Source organism: Lissotriton helveticus, chromosome 6 (assembly GCF_964261635.1).
Source record: "Lissotriton helveticus chromosome 6, aLisHel1.1, whole genome shotgun sequence".
Classification (NCBI taxonomy): domain Eukaryota; kingdom Metazoa; phylum Chordata; class Amphibia; order Caudata; family Salamandridae; genus Lissotriton; species Lissotriton helveticus.
The window spans coordinates 1,273,427,530-1,273,451,376 of record NC_136067.1 but is presented as its reverse complement, the minus strand read 5'-3'; the positions used below and the strand labels follow the sequence as shown (position 1 = coordinate 1,273,451,376).

Here is a 23,847-nt window from a genome sequence, read left to right as displayed (position 1 = left end):
CAGATCTACAACTTTATTATATTTGCACACAGGCACAACATGCACATTATTGGACACAACCCCACGCATACATACCACACATCGTAGTAGAGCAGGACAGTGTCTCCCCGGGACCGCTTTTGGTGTTGCTGGCCGACCCCGTACGCAGTGCCCCAAAAGACACGATACACACTGCATGGAACACTTCAAGAGCATGGCAGGCATTGGCGCGCAGAGCGAATAAATTACCAATATACGCGCGGGCTCTCTCAACAGCAAACCACCCTAGCTTCACAGTGATGCAAGAACCCAAAATGCAGGCTCTGTTAGAGGAAATGGGCTTCCGGACTATGGGTCAAGCGTTCCCGCATAACACTTTCCTCAAATGGTCAGACCCTGCACTATGTGCACACCAGACACCGCTGAAACACTTTGCATACATGCGCTTCCGCACGGCCATGAAAGCCCTATACGCCACGTTCCCCAACGAACCGGAACAACTGGCGTTGCTGCAGACATTACTCGTAGCCCCATCACTCAATCACCTGGTAACGCGACTGTACACTACAGCCCAACGCGAACAGGCATGGGAGCTAACGGCCCCGAAAGATAGATGGGAAAGGCTCCTGGTCGCACAAATTGACGAGCAAGACTGGCAATATAGCTGTACACAGCTCACACTCCTAACATCAAATTATAATTTACGCATAATACATTTCAAGTTTCTACATCAGGTATATTACACACCTGCCAAACTGCACAAGTTGGGACTCAGGGACAATGACTCTTGCTATCGCTGCGCTTCACCTGGTGCGGACTTTCTGCACGTGGCGTGGTCTTGTCCCGGCCTACAGGCCTATTGGCACGCTGTCACCAATGCGTTACAAACCATGCTTACGGAACAAATCCCGCACACGCCTCAAACCTGTTTATTGGGAATTAAAAAGCTTAAACACGCTAGACGCAGAAAGTTTCTTGCAGTGGCTCTACTCCTGGCGAAATGAAGAGTGGCGATTAGATGGGGCAGCAAGAGACCGCCCAGATTCAAAGACTGGATTACAGATATGACATATTGCAAAACGACACTGGTGGCCTATGCTGAAGAAATACCACTGGCTTTCAGACCCAGAGACTTTTGGGAGCCACTGACACTATATTTACAGGACACTACCGAAACAACGTGATACACGACTGACCACTTGCTACCTCGTAGCTGCGGACCCTCAAATGTGAAGTATTGCTTGACTACTGCTGGGACAGAAGGAGATGACTGGGTGTGTGGGGCCGGGGATGGCGAGGGCCAGTAACTGAAGACTGGGGCTACGTGTATCTCTGTGTATTGCAAAATGAGTCGGATTATGTTCACATTGTAAGGCCGTTCTGAAATGTCAGCTGGATACTGTAATAACTGTTCTATGACAATGCATGTTCTGTATTTGCTGGTCAGAATAACAAAATAAATAAATTTTAAAAAAAAGTTAAGTGTTGTTTAATTTCTGGAAGTGTGGATTTCTGTAGCCACTCAAGGCATAGTTTTCCTACACTGTATATTGTAACTATCCCTGGATGTTGTCTCTGGGAATATCTTGGATCTGGTCTAGTTACTGTGAACCCTTGTGTTTTGTTCAGGAATCTATCTTGACAGGTATTCGTGTCTGTGGGCCAGATTAACCATTTTTTCCAATCAGGATTAGTTCTGTTCTGTTCTGTTGTAAAATCTGTTTTACGTCTACCTCCTCATCTGCAGTGCTATTACTGTCAGTTGTGGGCTTAGGTATGGACGGTTTGTTTAAATCTTTTATCTTAGCTAAGCCAAGACAAGATGTTTGTTGAACAGTGTCATTCAAAAACATTATTTGTTCTGGGATAATGCAGGCTCTGAATAAGACTTCTACACCTTGCACCTGCCACTCTTTTGTCCCCCAGAAAGTTTTTGTCTCAATGTTGTCTTTCCAAAAGTTAAAACCTAATGTAGACAGCTGAGCATAAAAGTTCGCAGAATAAATGTGTTTAGTATTAGTCAGCATGTTTTTCATTCCTGTCTTATTCACATTTTTGAAATAAAACGTTTCTGGATTTGTGACATTAAAACCTGAGAAGTATGGAAACTTTTCATAAAATGTTTTTGAGCTGCACTTTGGCAGCGTTGGACAATGTTCCCATTGATTATAAGTAAACACATTTCTAGGTTTGCAGATTTGTGCAAATAATGGTGACCCTAATGATTAAAACAATACATTTGGTCATAATCTGATGAACCTTCTAAGTATTCATGTTTTGTGAATTTAGCTGACATTTCTAAATCTGTCATCATGATATTACCAGTCTCAAAGTCCCAATCGTCAGAAAATGTGCTGGGTGAAACAAAGTTACTCAAAGAAACCTTAAATCTTCAACAGCTCCAGCGGGCCATAAATTTCATAATCAGTTGTGTCCCATGCTATACCACCAGGTATAGGAACGGCTGTGATGTTCACTGATGACAGGTCTCTTCGTTCACGATGAGATGATTTGTGAGGTTTCAGGAGCAAGTTGATATTCTTACTTGCTGTGTCCATTGTACTGTATTTTCCATCTATCATCTTTCCCAAACTTAAAACAAGAATGAGCCAAAGTAGGAGAAAAAGCACACCTAACACAATCCAAAATTCAACCCATGGTGAAACCAGATATATTTGTTCAAGTTGATGAAAGAGTTCTGTTATTTTTCTTTGAAAGTTTTGTTTGCTGGCGTAGTTTCAGGTTCACTGGGATCCTCAGAAAATGTATCAAAGTTGATGAAATAGCCAGAGGCAGTTCTGTCAATTGTTGGGATTGCATCCGGATTTTTCAGAATCGCTGGAGCTGTTTCTTCCTTTGTCATATTAGTATAGTCAGAGGCTATATCATTGTAGACAGGTGTTTCTTGACGAACTGTTATTTGGGTTTCAAGAGGTACAAGTTCCAAGGCTTTGTTGCATAGTCCTTCTTTTCTTACAGCAGGTTTATCAAAGGTGATAAGTCTTTCAGTTTGAACCTCCTGGATGGTAGCAAGATTTGGTCGTCTGCTACATCTCGGGAGTCCACTGGGCCTACTACTTATTATCAGCCACATGATGTGGTTTTACCAGGTCGATGGATACAGACCCGTTCTCCTTTCTTCCAGCAAGGGGCGGCAGTAACACTGTTCTTGATCCGTGGATTGCTAGCACAGGTACTGGTTTTCTGTAAGAAGGCCCAACTTCCTTCTTATCCGCGATCTTTTCTCTGACTAGATCCCCGATCTTTGGAATCCAGACAGGCCTTGCGGTGACAGGTGGTTTCTCTTCAGTGGTCGTTGGCTTTTGTGTTGTGTTGCTCAGACTTCTTGTTTCATTTAAGTCCTGTAAAACAGCCAAACGGTCTTTGATATCAAAGGGTTTTTGTTCCACCACTGAAGTTTGACGATCAAGATCCTGGATGAGCATTCTAGTACCAAATAGTAATTCATATGGAGTGATTCCACCCAGAGAATTTCTTGGCAGATTATTAAGACTACGTTGGACATTTATTAGATGTTTGACCCACCCGTCACCTGAACCTAATACCCTAGCTGTTATAGATTGCTTTATGTCACGTTTTTTTCTTTCCACTACCGCATTTCCCTCGTGATGGAATGGACTTGAGTACCGCAATGCAACGCCAAAGCTGGCCATGGCCTCTTTGTAAGCTCGAGAGCTAAACGCAGGTCCCTGGTCAGAATGCAGCGTGCCGATTGCGTATGTGCCGATAAAGACTCGCAAATCTTTTATAACAGTTCAGGCGTCAGCCGAGCGCTGAGGCCACATCCAAATGAATCTTGTGCAGGAATCCACTGCGACCATGATATATTTATAGTTGCCATCCCTTTGTAAGGGACCACAGTGGTCCAGGTAAACACACGCTAATGGTTTATCTGAAATTAGAAGGGGCGTCTGCGCAGGTCGTTTCACTGTAGAAACTTTAATTTTTTGGCAGATTTCACATTCTAGAACATAGTTTCTAGCTTGTTTCCTCATGCGCGGCCACCAATATCTCTGTTTTAATAATGATACTGTGGCGGAAACTCCTGCGTGTGCAGAGGCGAGTCCTTCATGTGCTGCTAAGATTAGTCCTAACCTATGTTCCATGTTTGGGATTGCCCTATCCCCCACTCCAGGGATTCGAGCAAAAGGAACATTATTTGTATCAGTAATATATGAGTACTTTACTGGAAAACCTTTCGGGAGTGTTTTACCACTGTCTCCTACTGAAGCGGTGACAGCTAGCATTATTTCGCTGTCTAATTTTGTTTTTGAACGAGTGATTGCAGCTACGGAAGCTGTTTGCACAGCTGCCTTCGCAGCTTCATCAGCCAATGAATTCCCTGCAACGTGAACGCCATCACGCTGATGACTCAGTGTATGAATCACATTAGTCTTTTGTAGTTCTTTTTGTAATAGAACTGCTTGTTCCCAAAGCAATTTATGCTTAATTGTGCCACCTTTTACGTCTTTGAAACCGTTTTGAACCCAGTTCTGCAGATATTCATTGTAAGACTGGACGCAGTAATACGAATCGCACACTATGTGTGGAATTCGCGATCGGTATTTTCAAGCACCATCTTGAAAGCCTGTAGTTCAGCTCGCTGAGCTGTACAGTCTCCGAGTGATTGAGTTTTAGTGACCATAGGTCTAAATTTACCTTCGTGCCAGCGACCTTTAACAATCGCGCACGCAGCACTATATGCTTGTTTACCCCCAATTGCGGGCTGTGCTGATCCGTTTGTATAAATTATACATCCGTAATGTTCTAGAGGCAGAATCTCGGTTGGCAGAGGACATTCGTTTTCGTATTGTAGAAATTCCTGTGTTTTCAAGTAGGGGTCAAAAACGTATTCAACGTCTGTTGCAGCAAGAGAATTAACCCATTGTATCCATCTCGGATGTAAAGCCTTAGCATTTGGAATGCTCGCTTTCATCACTACCTCTAAAGCAGGTACAGGTGTAACGATCATTATGCGTTTACCCTGCGCGAGAGCTCTCTCTTTTGCTACTGCAGTTTGAACCGCTGTCAGAATCTTTTCTGTTGAAGTGAATTTCATTTCAGCTTGTGTGTACAAGTGTGATTTGTAAGCTATTGGTACCTTTTCACCTTCATTAAAGGTTAGGTATGTGAATCCCCATCTCCCTGGGATGATTCGAATCACAAGGTTTCGCACGTTGTCGCGTGTCTGTAATTGTGTTTTTGCTAACATGTCTGTTTGCACTGAACGCAAAATTTCTGTGTGTTTTTGAGTACAATTAGTTGATTTGAAATCAGGTTTTATTAGTTCGTAGAGAGGTTTAACCCTTTCTACGTAATTTAGAACATAAGTTCTTCCAAAATTCAGGAAACCTAGAATTGACCGTAAGTTGTTCAGCGTTTTTGGAGGTTGGAGCAGCGCACATTTCTCTAGAAAGTTGGCTGCCAGGCTTTTGCCTTCACTTGATAACTCATAGCCTAAGAATAGGACGTTGAGGTGGGCAATTCGTGATTTCTTAAAATTGAATTTGTACTCTTCAGAAGCGAAGCCAAGTATTATGGTGTTCACTCTTTTCAAGTACACGTCCAAATCATCGTCTGTAAGATAGATGTCATCGACATAAGATAATGCCTCATCATCATACGTTTGTAATAACTCTGTTACTCTGGCTGAAAATAAACCTGGACTATTCTTGAATCCCTGGGAGAGACGGCAAAATTGTTGCTGTGTCCCCATTATTGAGAAAGCGATCAAGTTCCTTCTTTCTGGTGCAATGTTTTGACAGAAGAAACCGTTAGAAATATCTAATGTGGTTTTATATTTTTTCCGCACTATATTATTCATCAGTGCTGCACTGTGTGCATTTTGTACTGCAAACGTTTTGCAACAAGAGTTTAAGTGTCTGTAGTCCAAAACTAGACGATATGTATTGTCTGGTTTGGAGATAGGAAACAAAGGATTGTTCATAGATGAGGTGCATGTTTCAATCATCCCTTGGTATTCAAGTTGATCTAAGATCTCCCTGACCTGTTTTTTAGCTTCTTGCTTAACTGGATACTGCCTTTTTTGCAGTAGGTTGATTTTTTAACTAGATGTTATGATGAGGAGAGTCCTCATCACATCCTACATGATTTTTGTATAATGATGGAGCCTGGGTATTTTTTATGAATTGGAATGTGATTTGAGAAGGCTGGCATAATTATCTCTTTGCCATGTGGGCACTCCCTGACAAATTCAGGTGGCCAGTCTTGTTCAGCTAGAAGAATGTCATAACCCTTAGATAGCTTCTCCCAAAAGAGTGCTTTTATTTTTCTAGTTATGTCCCCCTCCATCCGGAGTGTTACTTCATATAACTTATGTGGTACACTAACCCTGGTGTCGGCAGTTTCAACTTGAATGCATTCATTCAAGTCCACTGTCTCCAGATGATCCTTCAGGATCTTGCGAGCTATGGTGACCAATGCTGTGCTGTCTAGCATTGTCTGGGCCCACTCCCCGTTCTTGAGTTGTGTCCTCAAGATCCTCGGCATGTCTGATCTTTACACTTGCTACCTTCTTCTTGGTGAATTGAGTTTTCTTATTTTTTGGAACGTGCTGTTCGTCTTTGGACTTCACACGTTCTGCCTTTTGTTCTGATCGTCCTTTTCTTTTGGATTTCTGCGAGGAAGTCTGAAAGGTACGGAAGGAACGTGTATCAGTATCTTGATATCTATCAGGTGTTCTCAGATTATCCCTATTTCTGAGGTTATACCTCTTTTCAGAGGGCTCCTGTTGAGGAGACCTTCCTCTGGACTGAGAACGCTTCTCTTCAGGAAGTGTCTGTTTAGTGTTTTCCCACTTCTTTTTAGGAGTAGTGAGATTATTTTTAATAAAAACTTTTTCAGTATTTTCAGTTAGTTGGGGTTTTACTGGTTTCCCACCCAAACTATCTCCACCTGTTCTTCATAAGATTTTTCAATAATTCTTGCAAGTTCATATGGTTGCTCTGTTATATCAGTTTCTTTTAGTTTTTGTCGGATTGCCACGGATGCTGCTTCACCTTTGATATTAGCTAATAGTATAGCCGAGACCTGTTTGAATACTTTTAGTAACTTCATACCAAGATTTAAGGCATGTTCTGGTCCGTATTCATTTTGAATCTGTTTTAGGACGTCTGGTATTACCGCCATAGATGGAACACCATGTGTTTTTGTGTAGATTGAAGCAAAGACTGTACCCCAAGTGTCACAGTACCCCACGTGTGGTGCAATCCCCATTGGTAAACAGATTGTCAGAATTCTGTGTTTCTCATAAGGTGTACTATCGCGAAATTCTGCCTCTATTTGAGTAATTTTTTGAGCTAACCAAACAGAATTTGTTCCCTTTTTGCGGGCAATTTACCAATGACTGATTGTATAGTCTGTGGTGTAATTTTGTTTGTGTTCCCCTGGTGAGGGGTGTGCTGTGGAATTCTTACAGCAGGTTGGACTGTTAAAGTCTGCATGACTTATTGAACCAATTGTCTATGTATTTTAATTAGCTGTTTTAGCTGAACTAACAGTTCTGGACCTGTCATTTGTTCAATGTCAGGATGTGGTGTATAGCTGGCTAGTACCGGCCATGTTGCTCCTGGTCTACCTAGTGGACCGAGCCTGGTAATGTAATTTTGATGTTGTAGGGCGCCTTTAAACCAGAGCTGATGCTCTTGGTAAGTTAGTGGAATTTCAACATCCTCAAAAGGAACGTATTCCGCTGGATGTTCCTCTATCTTATAGAAGTAGAACACATGTATTGTTGGATTTGCTTGTGGAAAGATAATCCATGAATAGAATACATCTGTCTGCAGATATTCATGTGCCTCTATAACAAATATTACTTTACCACCTCTCGATGATACTCCATTTTCTATAAGTTTTATAGCTATAGTTTTCCTTAAGTTTTCCGGGATGATTATAGCATCATCGTCGTTCTTCATTAAACCCTGTAACGTCTAAACCCGGATGGTATGCATTTACTATGGCGAAGGAGAGCGACCGGGCCTAGTCCTGGCACAGTTGCTCTGAACTGCTCCACTGGTCAGATTCTTACCTCTACCTCCCAGATCCGCGACAAATGCCTTGATTATTACGCCACATTGTACACCTCAAAACTAGGGCAAGATTCCACGGTGCAGGAAGACTACCTCTCAGAAATTGCTTTGGTGTTTCTAGAGAAACATATGCAGGACTTCCTCGCTGAACCAATCTCACCTGAGGATGTCACTAATGCCATTGAGGCCATTCGTGGATCCTCGGCCCCTGGCCTGGATGGCTTCACTGGTGATTTCTACAAGGCATACAAAGACCTTCTGGCGCCTTAGCTGATCGAGGTATATGCCGAAGCACTTGAGAGGCAAATTCTACCCCCTACCTTCCATGAGGCTGTCATTATCCTCCTCCCCCAAACCGGGCAGGGACCTGTTGGTCATATCGCACCCCCTGTCCTTATTGAACTTAGGCTATAAAATCAAAATTCTCGCCATGCGTTTGTCCCTCCTGATGGAATTCATAATCTCCCCGGCTTTCTCCCCCATTGCTCCACCTTCCTGAATCTTAGAACCCTATTCTTGGTGCTCCACTGGATCAACCCTGAGGTCCCAGCTGCCACCATTTTATCAGACATGGAGAAAGAGTTCGATTCTCCTGAGTGGTCCTTTTTTGTGTCTATCATGTGCCGAATGGGGATGCCAATAGGATTCATTGTCACCACATAATTATTATACAGTCAACCCACAGCGAGACTCTGCCTAAACTGCACCCTTTCCCAACCCTTTTTTCGGTCCCACGGCACTCGTCAAGCCTGTCCTCTGTCCCAGTTATTGCTTATACTTGCAATGGACCCCCTAACCTGCCATTTCCAACAGAAACATTTGCAAAGGGGACTCCAATTCAACACGGGCCTCTTGTTGGTATCCCTCTATGCGGATGACACCATCCTTCATGTTCGGGAGCCAGGCTTCAACCTGGAACCCCTTATCAGGGAAATAACTCGATTTGGACAGCACTCTGGCCTGGGCATCAACTGGCATAAGTCAGTTATTTTCCCTTTAAACCCTAGCACATTGCGATGGGACTGTGAATTCCCCCTTGAGTGGTGTATGAACTCCGGTAAATACCTGGGCATTCATTTTCACCTGGACAGGGCTCACATTATCCGCCTAAATTATGGCCAAGCCATCAACGCCCTGGAGACACAGGTGAAGCAATGGTTACGATTACCGCTCTCGATCGCTGGCAGAGTGGCTCTCATCAAAATTATTTGTATCTGTTTAACAAAATCCGCATTCCCCTACCTAACAGTTTCTTTGTTACATTGCGTTCACATCCGATAAAATTGGTCTGGGGAGGTAAACCACACCGGGTACACTGGCAGATCTTGGTCCTTCCATATGAGCGAGGGGGGTTTGGGGTGCCCGATCTCCAGTTGTATTATTTAGTGGCCCATGTAGTTACGCCTTGGCCTGCTTCCATCCCGGCGCTAGGATCCTGTATCTCCGCCCTGAGGCAGATCTGGTACTGCCGGACACGCTCTTAAGGGTGCTGCCCAAGGGCATACCCAGAGACCCCAATGACATACAAACAGTTTCCACCACAAGATGGACGTGGGCGTGGGAGAAACTGAAGCAGATCACCGGCACATCTACACTTCATTCCTTGGCACTGCTGCTTCCCAATGCCCGCTGGTTACCAATCACGGGAGAGAAATTGGTGCAGCGCACCTTGTCAACATTTTTCATCAACAAACTGGGGGACTTATACCCCAGTGGGCACGCCTTTTCTATTACAGATGAAGACCGCTTCCTTGATGCCTCCTTAATGGATCGCTTTGTTCTTGGGCGAGTCAGATCGGCACTTCGGTTATCTCTGCCTGGCTTTCCCCTAGAGCCAGATTTGTTCACCCCTTTGTCCACAATCATTGAAAGCCAAGATGGAATCCATATTATATCCAAAATGTACAAAGCCTGTTCCGAGATAATCCCCGTACAGGACGACAAAATTCGCAAAGACTGGGAGGCTGATTTAGGTCACCACATCACAGATGACCAATGGACCAAATGTTGCACTGTAACAATAGAAGTCTTTTTGAATAGCCGGCTCAAGCTACTGCATTTTAAGTTTCTGCGTAGAATGTATTTCACTCTGGCCAGATCCCATAGACTTGACCCTACCAGACCGCATAATTATCGTAAATGTAACATCCCTTACGCGGACTTTGTCCACCTTTAATGGACATGCCCGAAACTACTACCATTTTGGGAGGCAGTGCACAAAACACTGGGAGATATGATTGAGCTGACCCCATCCCCACTCCCGAGATTGCATTATTGGGCTATGTAGTGAACGTCTCTAAGCACACACGTAGATTAGCTGCTCTTAGTTTGCTACTCGCCAAAAGAGAAATTGCACTACATTGGGTCCGGAAATCAGTTACCACCCTACAAGGAGGGCTTCATAGCCTAGCCTTCTGCAACACCAATAGTGAACTTTACTCCAGCACATTGCCTCGATCAAGACATTTGGGGGCCTTTCAGGGCTTACACGCAGGCTAACTGCCCGACTGCCGACTCTCAAGTTGAACAGAGCATAGTTCTGACAGGGTTGGGTTGATGACTCTTCGCACCATACAAACCTATTTCACACCGCTAATGGGGGGGGGGGTCCCTCGAGCCCTTCCTGAATGCATGTATTGTATAGCGGCCTTGACAACATGACTTCTGTGAAGGTTTCCTGAGGTGCAGTCCGCTAGGGGCCGTGGAGGCGGATGTGGCGGCCGTTCTGGAGCCGTTTCGGGAGGCTGCTTCACTCTGTGAGGCTGGCTGTACTGGGTTTGGTTGGCTGGTCAGCAATCGGCTGGTCGAGCCTGGCAATCAACCCAGGGATCATTCCTGCAGCAGCACCGAGTTCTGGCGTGGAATACTCGCGCTGCCAGGAATGCTGGTTCCGGTGCGAGTGAAGCAAATTCTGCCGATGGCGGTGCAATGACTGTGGAGCCAGCTAGGGAGAGGACATCGGTGAAAGCAGCTGAGAAAATGGGACTGCTAGTCGGTAAGCCTCTCTTTCGCTTACCGTTGCTCCGGAAAGTAACGGAGTCTCTTGTCAGCAGTGTAGGGATCGTGGGAAACGTTGCAGAAGAGAACTGTGGAAACAAAATGACTCTAGGGACTATTGTAGATGTATCCTGCAACATTGTAGCCGCTGTAAACAGGAATGATAATGAGGCTGCCAGTGCTCCCGATGGAGATATCGCGGGAAACGCGAAGACAGAAACAGTTGAGAGACGGAATTTAGATCCTGGGGCCCAGATAAATATTGAAGTACCGGTGACTTTACATTTTGAAACCCCGAAAACATTGGGGGGGAAGGCACGAGAGGAAAAGGCTCCCAGGAAAAGATCAACTGTTCTCTCAACGGAGAGCTTGCCGATTTCACCAAACTCAGGCTATGATATCTCAGCTACCACTATTTCTATTTCTATTTTTTCTATTTAGGGAGTTTTGTAAAGCGCATGGTGACGCAACAACGGCGTGTCCCCGCGCTGAGGAGAAACTTTTATTACTGGACTTACAGAAGCGGCAAACCTACTGAGCGAATAGAGCAGTTTTAAGCTTAGCTCTAAAAATTGATTCAGATGGCTCTAATCGCAGTGTCCTGGGCAACTTGTTCCATCTAGCAGCTGCAAGGCATCTGAAAGATCTTCCACCCATCCGTGCTCTGGACACCTTAGGGACAACCAGGAGTCCAGAGCCGGAGGATCTCAAGGATCGGGGGGGCTCATAAGATGTCAGAAGTTCTTGCAGGGGGAGGGGGGATTTCCCATTGATGATCCGATGGCACGTACAGAGTGCTTTAAATTCTACCCTGCTTCTGACCGGAAGCCAGTGCAGAGACCGGAGGGCCGCTGCAGAAGCAGCTCTTCTGGGTAGTCTGAGCACTAATTGGGCAGCGGCATTCTGTAGGACCTGTAAGCGACTGAGATTCTTCTCCAAGGTACCTAAATAGAGAAGGTTGCCATAGTCCATCCTTGATGTGACTAGTGCATGTACCAAGGTTTGTCGGGCTCTCACAGGCAAGAACTTCAGAGTCTTCCTGAGGCTTTTAAGGGTCCCAAAGCATAGTCCGACCACCTGGTTGATCTGAGGGCCAAAGGTAAGGGCGGCATCAAACCATATGCCCAGATTCCTCGCTTTTTGGCACGGAGTGGGTGTTGGGCCCAGAGAAGATGGCCACCATGCCGACGTCCACGCAGACTGGCAACCCCCCACGACCAGCACCTCGGTCTTGCCTCCGTTGAGCTTGAGGCAATTGGCGGACATCCAGGCAGCAAGATCTTGCATGCAAGCTCTGAAAATGTCCGCCGAAAGACCGGGTGCGCGCGATAGGGAGATAACCAACTGCGTGTCGTCGCAGAGACTTTAAATTATGATATAGTGGCAGAATTGGGGGCTAAGGTGCCTCCGGTCGTAGATGAAACAATAGATGAGACGGATGTAATAGAGGAAGTAGATTCCGACCAAGACTATGCTGAATCAATGAATGATCAGAATCACACACCTAAGAGTGCAAATAAACTTGCTGACATTAAGAAAGGAAGAGGTAAACCTAAAAGCAAGGTTAAGAAAATAACCAGTAAACAGAAAGCTACAGCATCAATAGAAAAAGTCATCGCAGAGAATAGCTCTCTGCGGAAATGGGTACAGGCGAAAGGTGGTGTTAAGTGTATGGCGTTGCGACTTTCTGGTACCAGCCCTACGGATGTAATTCCAGTGCCTGACAAGGTGGATAAACTTGATAAATTCAACTCAAAGCCTAAACCGAGCATACTGGAGGGTGACCAACCTGCAATATTGGCTCTAACATCAGCTCCAACGCCAAAAGTAATATCAACATCTATGTCAACAGCAGCTCCAACTGCTCCCACGGTGCTCACTGCCAAGGTTCTTGCTACTGAAGTCATTAATTCGCCTCCAGCGATCTTACAGCCAAGAGAAAAGACTACGACCTCGGCTGCGGATAGCCAAGAGGAATTACCATCGTCACTTAGTCTGGTACTACGAATGATACACGAACAAAGGCAGGAAGCACAAGAACATTATTAACAGTTGCGAGAGGATAATAGCAAAACGCAGTCCTCGTTACAGGAGATGGCAGGCAAATTGGGTTATATAACTCAAGAAATCGAAGAGTTGCAACAAAGGGTCGTGGACACCGAAGAGAAATCAACACATACAGAAGCTATCGTGAACAGACATGAGGCTCATATAGCAAGTATGCCGACCAAGCTCGAGGACATGGAAAATCGGCAACGCCGACAGAACCTTAGACTTTTTGGGATTGCAGAAGGAGCCGAAGTAGCTGATCCGAGGGCACAAGTGGTACAATTACTCCAGAAGGCATTCCCTGATCTCTCCGATTGGGATTGGGATTCACAGATACAACGTGCTCACAGACTGCCGCTGGTACAAAGAAACAAGGGGGGCCAATACCCTCGGCCGTTTCTGATTAATCTAGGAAATGTTCTACTACGACAGGCTATCTCATTAAAAGCAAGACCTAACACTCCTGTGTCAGTAGACTCTGTCACATTTTTTGTGAGATCAGATTTGAGTAGAGCCACAATGGAAAGGCGCTGGAAACTGCGTCAATTTATTGATCCAATAAAGGCCCTTGGCGGGCAAGTCTTTCTGCAGGAACCAGCACGGCTAAAAGTTTTTAAGAGCGGCCGCACATATTTCTTTTCAGATGAAAAAGAAGCTGAACAATTTGTAACTAAATGGCAAACTGAAGCTACTGATAAAATGTGAAATAAGCTGAAAAAACTATCGTAATTTAATGTAGACTACTGGAACTGGATCACTCTGAACATTGATGGAAAGATGTCCGGACTTTCGATTCTGATGCTTGACCTGTCAAAGTGAGAGCAGGGATGTTAAAGTCTCCGCTCTCTGATATTTATTTTCTTTTTCTCTCTTTTCTTATTCTTTTTTTTTCTTTTTAAGGAGTGGGAACAATGAAACTGAACTGCATATATGTATGTGCAGGTCTGCTCCCCATGGCTGTGACTCTGTATGGCTGCCCAAGACAGCGGCAGCTGGATGAAAAGAGGAGGTCTCCTCTGGGGTTAAAGGGGTGGTTTGGGGTGGGCGGGTCAAGCGAGGTTAGTGGGTTGGTCCTGGGGAGGGGGAAAAAAAACTGGGGGAAAAAGAACAACATGAGGATAATTAGCATAAAGAAAATGATTAGCAAAATTATTCTGATCGAATTGTGGAAGGAAGGGAGCAAAAATCGTTTAAGATGTATCGGCTGAGATGTTTGGCATGGAACGTGGCGAGTTTGAATAGTAGGAATAAAAGAAGATTAGTCTTGGAAGAGCTAAAGATGTATAACCCACAAATAGCTCTGACATCGAAGACTCATATTTCATATAAAGATCTAAATCTGCTTAAGCAATTGGGGTACGATGTACTTGTCTGTACAGATCTAAATGCTTCAATTCGAGGAGTAGCTATTCTTAAACAAAGGCAATTTAGAGTAGAAACGGATAAAACTTCTGTAGATAAGGCGGGGAGATGGGCTATAGTTCAGCTGGTACTTGAAGGCTGCAAATACACGTTCTGTGTCATATATGGCTCAAATATAGACCGATAGTCTCCACCAGAGGCTCTATCCATGAACCAGTTGGAAAATTCCTTGACCGATATCTACAACCATTGGTTAGACGACAAAGGAGCTACATAAAAGACACGACTGATTTTATCGCCAAACTGTCAGATATTCATATAAACAATGATGAGAAGCTCATCTTATGTACTGCTGATGTACGAAGTTTGTACACTTCCATACCACATGGTGGTGGTATCGAAGCCGTAGAGAAAGCCATCCTGTATAGTGAAATTCCCACCAACCTACAGATATTCCTCATGGAGCTTATGATATATACGCTTTACCACAGCTACTTTTCCTATGACCATCAATGGTATGCACAACTGTCGGGCATGTCTATGGGCAATTGTGCCGCGCCCACGTATGCCAACCTGTACATGGCAGAATTTGAAAAATCGTTCATCTATGATCAATATGCATGGCAAGATCACACCAAACTCTATGTACGATACATAGATGATCTATTCTTTATTTGGAACCACACAAGAGAAAGTTTGGAATCGGCACTGAGTGAACTCAACACGAGAGACGAAAGAATTCAACTAACTTGGCAGATCAGTGATCACATTATCAACTTCCTGGATGTTTCAGTTGAAGTATCAGAAGGGCGCATAATAACAGACCTATATAGGAAGAAAACAGACCGTAACAACACGTTACATTACACAAGTTTCCATCAGAACTCACTAAAAAAACATCTTCCATATAGCCAAATGTTACGTGTGAAACGAATAACATCAGAAGCGGACACATACAATAAACGCATTGAGGAAATGGAAACAAGATTCCTGAAAAGGGGGTACCCTCAAGGAACAATAACAGCTGCAAAAACAAGAGTCAATTCCATTACACGCAATGAAGCCCTTTCCAGGGTCAAAAAAAAGGATGAAAACCGAATGGTAGTGGTATCCCAATACTCCACCCAAAGCAGGCAATTCAAAAAGATAATAACCAAACATTGGCGAATCTTGACCACTGAACCTGAGTTTAAGGATTTGTTCTTCAATCCACCAATTTTTGCGTATACCCGTGCATCTAACTTCAAAGAATTGTTGTCCAAAGAGCCCCAAGCACCAATCAATTACAATGGAACTATTCCTTGTTACAACTGCAACAATTGCAACAACGTCATTAGAGGAAATCAGATAAATCACCCCATGAAGGGGCATATTGTCAAACTAAAGGTCAACGCCACCTGTGATTCGACTAATCTGATCTACTTAATCAAATGCCCTTGTGGCAAGATCTACATCGGGAAAACTGCAAGAAAAATAAAGACAAGAATGAATGAACATAAGTCCAACATCCGGACCAAAAACGAACATTCAAGTGTTGCCATGCACTTCAATGAATTTAGGCACAACATAGCCCAACTAAAATACATGGTTCTTGAAATGGTGGAAAAAAACGAAGAAAGAGACAATAACAGAACCCTGTTGCAAAGGGAAACATTTTGGATTTACCACCTTCAGTCATTGAAGCCTTTTGGGCTAAATGATCGTATTGAACTGAGCAGCTTTCTGTAAATATTACTCAAAGTTTTTTGACACACTGCGAAGTAATGTGGACGCATTTATATGTTTAATTAATTTGATATTCTGATATTTCCACACTAACACACATGACATACCCCACACCTCCCTTCATCACTTCCAACCCGATTTTCCCCATTCCAACATGGCCACCAGTTTTCCTTTCCAAATTAGTCCGTCCTCTGAAACACTTTACTTCCGGCGAGTTGTTTAAATAACAACCGCGCGTTCACTAGCTCTGTTCTTCGAGACCCCATCGGAGCCCACTCCATAGGAAGCCGTACCTATTTAGACGAATATCGTCTTCGTCATGAAGTAAGTCACGTTTGAGTATCTTCTGCCCCTCGGCGATCATTACGCATTCATTCCCCGTTCACCACCCTAACAGCCCGTCCATTTATTTCCCAACAGATTTTCACAACACCCGCAAATACTTTCAAACAAGACCCGGTACGTTTTTAATTTTATGGATTTGTTTGTCAGGTAACTTTTGTGTCCATCAGGGTCACACTGAGACTGTTATGTTGTTTCATCGGCATTTTTTAATAAGTTATCTCAGTCATTAACTTACACACGTAAATATGTGACGATCTATTGCATATTATATACTTAAATGTATCATTTTCACCAACAGAGCTCCCTGAGAAAGGGCAATGCCCGAAATGCATTGGAGCATTGGCATTTTTTGTTTGAAGAACTAGATTGTGGAAAAACGAAATGAACTTTGATTTATTGAACTGAAACAATAACAAAAAATAAAAAGCATATTCATGAAATTGGAAAAAAAGTGAATTATATCTTATTTGGAGTCAGTCCACACAGACGAACCATCAAGGTGTGCTTATACTTACAGGGACGCACTCACGTACGTTTGTGCGCTGTTTCATATATCAAATATAGAGGAACCATCAATCTTTGATCAAGTCAATATGGAGCTGATGGGTTGGGAGGGAAGACGGCTGTAATGCCAGAAACCGGTACTCGGAAGCTTGTTTCCGGTCCAGGGAAGGCATGGCTTGGCAGTTCGGGCTGGACTGTTCCCATGAGGCAAAGGGTCAGACTGATTTGCATATAGCCATGTCTGAACTGGGGTGGCAGAGTGGGCTAAAGAACGGTGATGGGTCAAACCCAGATCTTTTGACTGGGTGTGAGTGTTTGATTGGTTCAGATGCTCCGTCCATCACCACCCCCTTTTGTACCGCTTTTGGCCACCATAAGTGTGGCGGGGTATGCTCAGACGTGAGTCCCTTGCTCACTTTGCCACTGGATTCAAGCAAGCCGGGCTGAAGACGGCTGTAATGCCAGAAACCGGTCCTCGGAAGCTTGTTTCCGGTCCAGGGAAGGCATGGCTTGGCAGTTCGGGCTGGACTGTTCCCATGAGGCACAGGGTCAGACTGATTTGCATATAGCCATGTCTGAACTGGGGTGGCAGAGTGGGCTAAAGAACGGTGATGGGTCAAACCCAGATCTTTTGACTGGGTGTGAGTGTTTGATTGGTTCAGATGCTCCGTCCATCACCACCCCCTTTTGTACCGCTTTTGGCCGCCACAAGTGTGGCAGGGTATGCTCAGACGTGAGTCCCTTGCGCACTTTGCCACTGGATTCGAGCAAGCCGGGCTGAAGACGGCTGTAATGCCAGAAACCGGTCCTCGGAAGCTTGTTTCCGGTCGAGGGAAGGCATGGCTTGGCAATTCGAGGTGGACTGTTCCCATGAGGCACAGGGTCAGACTGATTTGCATATAGCCATGTCTGAACTGGGGTGGCAGAGTGGGCTAAAGAACGGTGATGGGTCAAACACAGATCTTTTGACTGGGTGTGAGTGTTTGATTCGTTCAGATGCTCCGTCCATCACCACCCCCTTTTGTACCGGGTTGGGAGGGAGAGCACATAATAATGGGGGATTTTAATTGTATTATGAGCTATGATATCGACACTACTAGACAAGGGTCGTTTCAGAGAATGCGAAGGACACGCGCTGCTATTACGGATCTGGGCCGAATACATGCTATAAAGGATGCATGGCGGGTACTACACCCAAAAGTAGCCAGCTATACTTATTATTCAGCCGCACATAAATTATGCTCACGCATAGACATGGCCTGGGTATCAGATAGGATCCTAGAATCTAGTACTATGGAAATCTGCCCAAGAGTCACCTCTGATCACAATCCTATTCTCCTTTCTTTTAACATCATAGCAGAGAGGCAAGGCCCTAGATCTTTTTAGTTTCCTAGATATTTATTTTTAAATACAGACTTCTTAAGACAATTAAAGGAACATCTGAAAGAATTTATTGATATAAATATTGATTCGACCTCACCAATAGTTGTATGGGACGCTTGCAAGGCTAGCATACGGGGCTTTGTACAACAATTCATATGGAGACAGAATAAGGAACGTAAGAGAGAAAATGAGAATACCATCGCCGATATATTTTCAATTGAGAACCAATTAGCCGAGGCACTACTTTTGGGGTCGGCAAAGATAGAAGAATTGGGCCATAGCCTGATAGATCTCAAATCCGCTCTGAAAAACACATTTAGGGAAAAAAGTATTGCTAAACTGAAGAAGTATCAACTGTCACAGTATGAAAGTGGAGAAAAGATAGGCAAGATACTGGCATATAAAGTTGCAGAGGACAGGGCTAAAACCCGCTATAAAAGTAATCTAGGGTCCTAACAATCTGGTCTACAACAACTCTAGGCAGATCTTGCAACAATTTGTTAATTATTATCAAGAACTCTATACCCCTAAAAATCATTTAGCTAAAGATGAGATACTCAGATATATCAACAGGAGTATAATAAAAAATATGGGGGAGGAATACTCTGATTTATTAATAGGCGATATCACAAGAGCAGAAATCAGACTTGCTATTAATGCTCTGCCATCTGGCAAAGCAACAGGGGAGAATTCAATACCTCTGGAATTATACAAGACATGTATTGAAGAGCTGATTCCACTCTTTAGTCAGGTTATTCACTTTATAGGGGTAGGGAAAAAGGCCCCTAATTCTTGGAATTCTTCACAAATTCTTTTTTTTTTTTTTTAAACAAGCCGGCTGACGAGTGTGGGTCTTATAGACCCATCTCGCTTATAAATAATGATGCTAAAATATTTGCCAAAATTTTAGCGACTAGATTGGCACCAATAATATCCATCATGGTCTCACCTCAGCAACATGGGTTCATCCCAAAAAGGGATACCACATCCCATATCAATATGGCTGTGACGGCATTCGACGTCGCTTAGATCAAGTCGACCCCACTCGGTATGATATTATTAGACGCTGAAAAAGCATTCGACCGAGTGGGGTGGGACTTTCTCTGGGCTCTCTGCTGTCAGCATTTGGCTTCAAAGGCCAATTTTTGAATTATATACAGGCCTTATATGACAACCCGATTGCTAAAATCAGCTACGCAGGGTTGCATTCTTCTACATTTTCAATACTTCGAGGCACACAACAAGGGTGCCCTCTTTCACCTTTGCTCTTCGCGCTAACAATGGAGCCATTCTTACTAGCTTTACAGAATCAATCCCGGATAGCCCCTTTTGTATTTGGTTCAAATTTTCTCAAAATTACAGCATATGCGGATGACATTGCAATATATTCAACAGATGTGTCTGAAGCTATGAAGGGAATCATACAGGAGGCAAAAAGATTCGGGGCTGTCTCCGGATACAGATTGAATACTAATAAGACCCAAGTCTTAATGAATTATAAATCTTTGGCCCCAATACAGGGAGTCTGTAGCGCTGTTACATACTTAGGGGTCAGAATCTCTGCAAAAATAAATGAAATAGTTGCATTAAATTATGAGGCACTCCTAAAAGAAACAGCTATCTCACTTAAAAAATGGCATAAGGTGCCGCTAAGTATTAGTGGTTGGATACATTTTATAAAAATGAAGATCTTACCTAAATACCTCTATTTATTTCGGTCTATCCCTCTACGGGTGGATAATTCTTAATTTAATCGGTTAGATGGGATCCTCAGTAGTTTTATCTGGGGGTACAAAAAAGCTTGCAGAGCAATTGCCTTATTAAAACTTCCACTCAACCAGGGAGGTCTCGATTTTCCAGATTTTAAATTATATTTTTGGTCAGCTTTTCTTAGCCATTTCCGTAGCTTACTAAATCCTATTAATAGTCTTTTTTTCATACATTTATGCTGGGTGAAGACTCCAATATGTTTTTTTTAGACTTAACGACCCAAACTACTTTAAGAGGGTCAAATTTAGGACTGCGCGGGACAATGCAATTACATGGTGTGCATTTCTCATCAAATGTAAGACATCGCTATATCATTGTAGATTTCCCTTCTGGGGCAATCCAGGTCTCCCGGGAATTTTTCACGATAAAGCTGGCAAACATCTATCTAGCTTGGGAATAAAAACTCTGGGGGACTTATATGACCATAATGGATTTATGACATTTCATGTACTGAAGGCTGTATATATTCTTACAGAAGAGGCGCGGTTCAAGTACTATCAGATACGTGATTACTTCACACGTAGGCTAAACCTTACGGCCATTTCCGATTCTGATATCTGGAACTGTTTATACGCGGAAAATGATAAATCACTAATTAGCACTGGATATAAAAGTTTAAATAGCCTTAAGATTGATGACTGTGTGAAACTGGGGGAGAAATGGAGCACAAAATTGGACACTGCTGTTACAGCTACTATATCTCCACAGCTCTCAGTAGCAAAAGCAGATCAGTGCATTCTTCTAATCTCAGGCTGCAACAATACAGAACAATATGTCAGCTATATTACACCCCGGAAAGAATAACAAAATGGTCATCAAATCTACTAACAGCGATCGCACAAAATGCCCAAAATGCGACCTTAGGGCAGCCGATTTGAAACATATGTTTTTTCTCTGTCCAGAACTCACAGAATTTTGGGAAGGGGTTATTAAAGTTCTTTCTCAGAAATTTGGGCGACCTTTCTCACTTACAGTCTCAGAAATATTATTGGGTGGGCATAATTGGAACATCTGTCAGAACGACTTAATAACTATTCTAATTGTCTGTGCTAGATTGACAATAGCCCGGGTCTGGATATTGCAGAGCCCACCGACAGTCTTGGAGTGGTGGAGTCTGGTCAAGGATACATATGATATAGAATATGCCTTGGCCAAAACAAGTGGGATTCGATCATTACGGAAACTGGAGAAAATCTGGGGATCGATAATCTGAATTTTATTTCTTTTTCTTATTTTTTGAATTGTTAAGATTGCTTCTCTATTTCTATAGAAACAAATTCTTTTCTTTTTTTTTGTGTATGTAATCTGTTATCTCTCATGTTGTCAATAATTTTAAATTTTTTTTTTAAAGATAATGGAAGTGGGCTTTGGAGTACGTTCTGCCTCATGCCTTTTTTTACTACTTCAGCAGCCATGCTGGCCCACCACAGAGATGAGGCAGGAAAACAGATTGCTACTTTGCTCTGGTGAAAGGGTAAGTGAGACAGGTTTTTAAAGTCTACCATGTTTTTGAGTACTTTCCTTGTCCCAGTACATTTTATCTAGTTGGCTTCTCCAATGGTGGATGGTCTACAAAGCCAATCTCATGCCTTGCCCTCTCCCCCTGTCTAAAGCAACACTGTACGATCTCTTCTTTACAGCATCCACATCCTAATGCTCTATGGCTTTTGAAATAACTTTTTCTGAACGTTTATCAAAGGTAAATGAATGCTGTTTTTGCAAGGATTAATAAAGGCCACCAATCAATTCTTTACATAAATGAATATTTACAATGCACAATATGCAGGACAGTCCGCCTCTCATCCTTTCTTTCACTCCTCCAGACTATCCCATACTCCCTTCACATCCCTTTTCTGCACCTACGCTTGGTAAACATATTTATCGAATCATAACCACTTTTCAAGGTGAGCTTGCAACTTTCTGCCATTGATACACAGATTATATTTATTTTTACTTGATAGATGTGCAGAATGTGCATACCCCCATCCCCATTTATAAGTGCCTAAGACCTCATCTGACAGTTTTAATGTTTACAATCCATTACAAAATAAAAGTAGAACCTTTTTGCCCTGCAGTCGCCTCATAATATTTTGCAGTTTTCTGTAAATAGTGACTGAACTTTTGACATAACGGGGACACCATAGTTGTCAGGCCAATGGGGAGTGACAATCCTATTTCAGATTAAAACTATTGTTTGATGTTTGCAGAGCACTTCCCCTCCCACACTTCTTAGCATATGACATCACCAGAACACCTCTATAGCATATGGGACCATATTACATTTACCTTTTATGTATTTTTTATTTTACATATTTATTTGGGGTAATTAACTTGAAAAAGATGGATTTCAAACAGACAAATGTTTATTTGTAACAGTAAGTAGAATATTGAATTATACTGTTTAGTTGCCTGCGGTGAAATAAAAAGTAATGCTTGATTATGCTGAAGAACGAATTTTAGAAAAAAAACACTGTCTCTTAGAAGGGATTGTCCAAGCTGTTCTCTCAAAGGGTCAGCTAACAATGAGATTCATTGGATTTAGAATATTTAAATTTTTCAACTTGCCTCTTAACTTTTTCCCTCTGTGCAGAACTGTACACAGTTTGGCAAGGTGGACTGTATCTTGCAAATTTTTTGGGGAGGGTTTAAGGTCTTGGTGAAATCTAAAAAAAAGCCTTTTCAATGGAGCATTTGGCTAAACCATAACTACATAATGGTGACTGCATTGTGTGCGTGTGTGTGTGTGTGTGTGTGTGTGTATGTATGTATATATATATATATATATATATATATATATATATATATATATATATATATATATATATATATATATATATATATATCTACACAATTTCCTTTTCTAACGGCCTGTGATTATCTTTCTACTTATCCAAGATTGGGGTCTGAGGTCTGTAGATTGAGCTGAGAGGAGAGGGGTTAGATTAATGTTTAATGCAGTCAGCTTCTGAAGTCTTTTTTGCCTAATGCCTTTTTTGGAATCTTTTGCAGCTACCCATTTGGCCTGCCACTGGTGTAATGGTACATGGGATCATCCAAATGGTTACACCTATACATCATGCTGCTGGGAGAGGAATGGTAGGTGAGAGGGGAGGCTAGTAATTGAGTTGGAACCATGTCTTGAATGTTTCCCTTGTCCTCCCATGCTAGCAATGAAGAAATGGGCTCTAGTGTAGTTATTTAGCATGACACCTGAAATTCACCTCTTCCTTGTCTTTCTAATAATGTCTTGACCCAAAGTCACTCCTTGCTATTCATACTTACCTATCGTGGGACACATTTTTCAAACAACATTTTTCCAGTGACCTTACAGTACTTTTTACCTGAAACATAATATTTGGTATGATTGCCTGTTTGTTCAACAACATAGTTATTTTCATATCTCCTTCAGCAGTGCCCCAAACGATAGAAATTTGCATTGGATATGAAAAGCATCTAAGATTTCTGTTGTGCCTGTTGGCTGTTTTAAGTATTCCTGTCCCTAGTGACACCACATATAAGGGGAAAATGGGATGCTATGTTTTTCCTGGTAATATCCATGCCCTCTAGGATACTCTGACAACATGTCAATTTCCAGAAAGTCCTAGTCCTACCTTTAGCATCTACATAATAGACATCTTAACAAACATAAAATAGAAATATTTAA

General features: G+C 42.9%; 1 protein-coding gene across 1 annotated transcript in view; it reads left to right on the top strand.

Moving 5' to 3' along the window:
• Positions 1-23,847, top strand: part of LOC144763423 (uncharacterized) — a 248,452-nt gene that overhangs the window by 119,490 nt on the left and 105,115 nt on the right. The window contains exons 10-11 of the mRNA XM_078649006.1: positions 21,535-21,657; positions 23,193-23,279. The gene's annotated coding sequence lies outside the window, so the exon portion shown is untranslated. The remainder of the gene's footprint in view (positions 1-21,534; positions 21,658-23,192; positions 23,280-23,847) is intronic.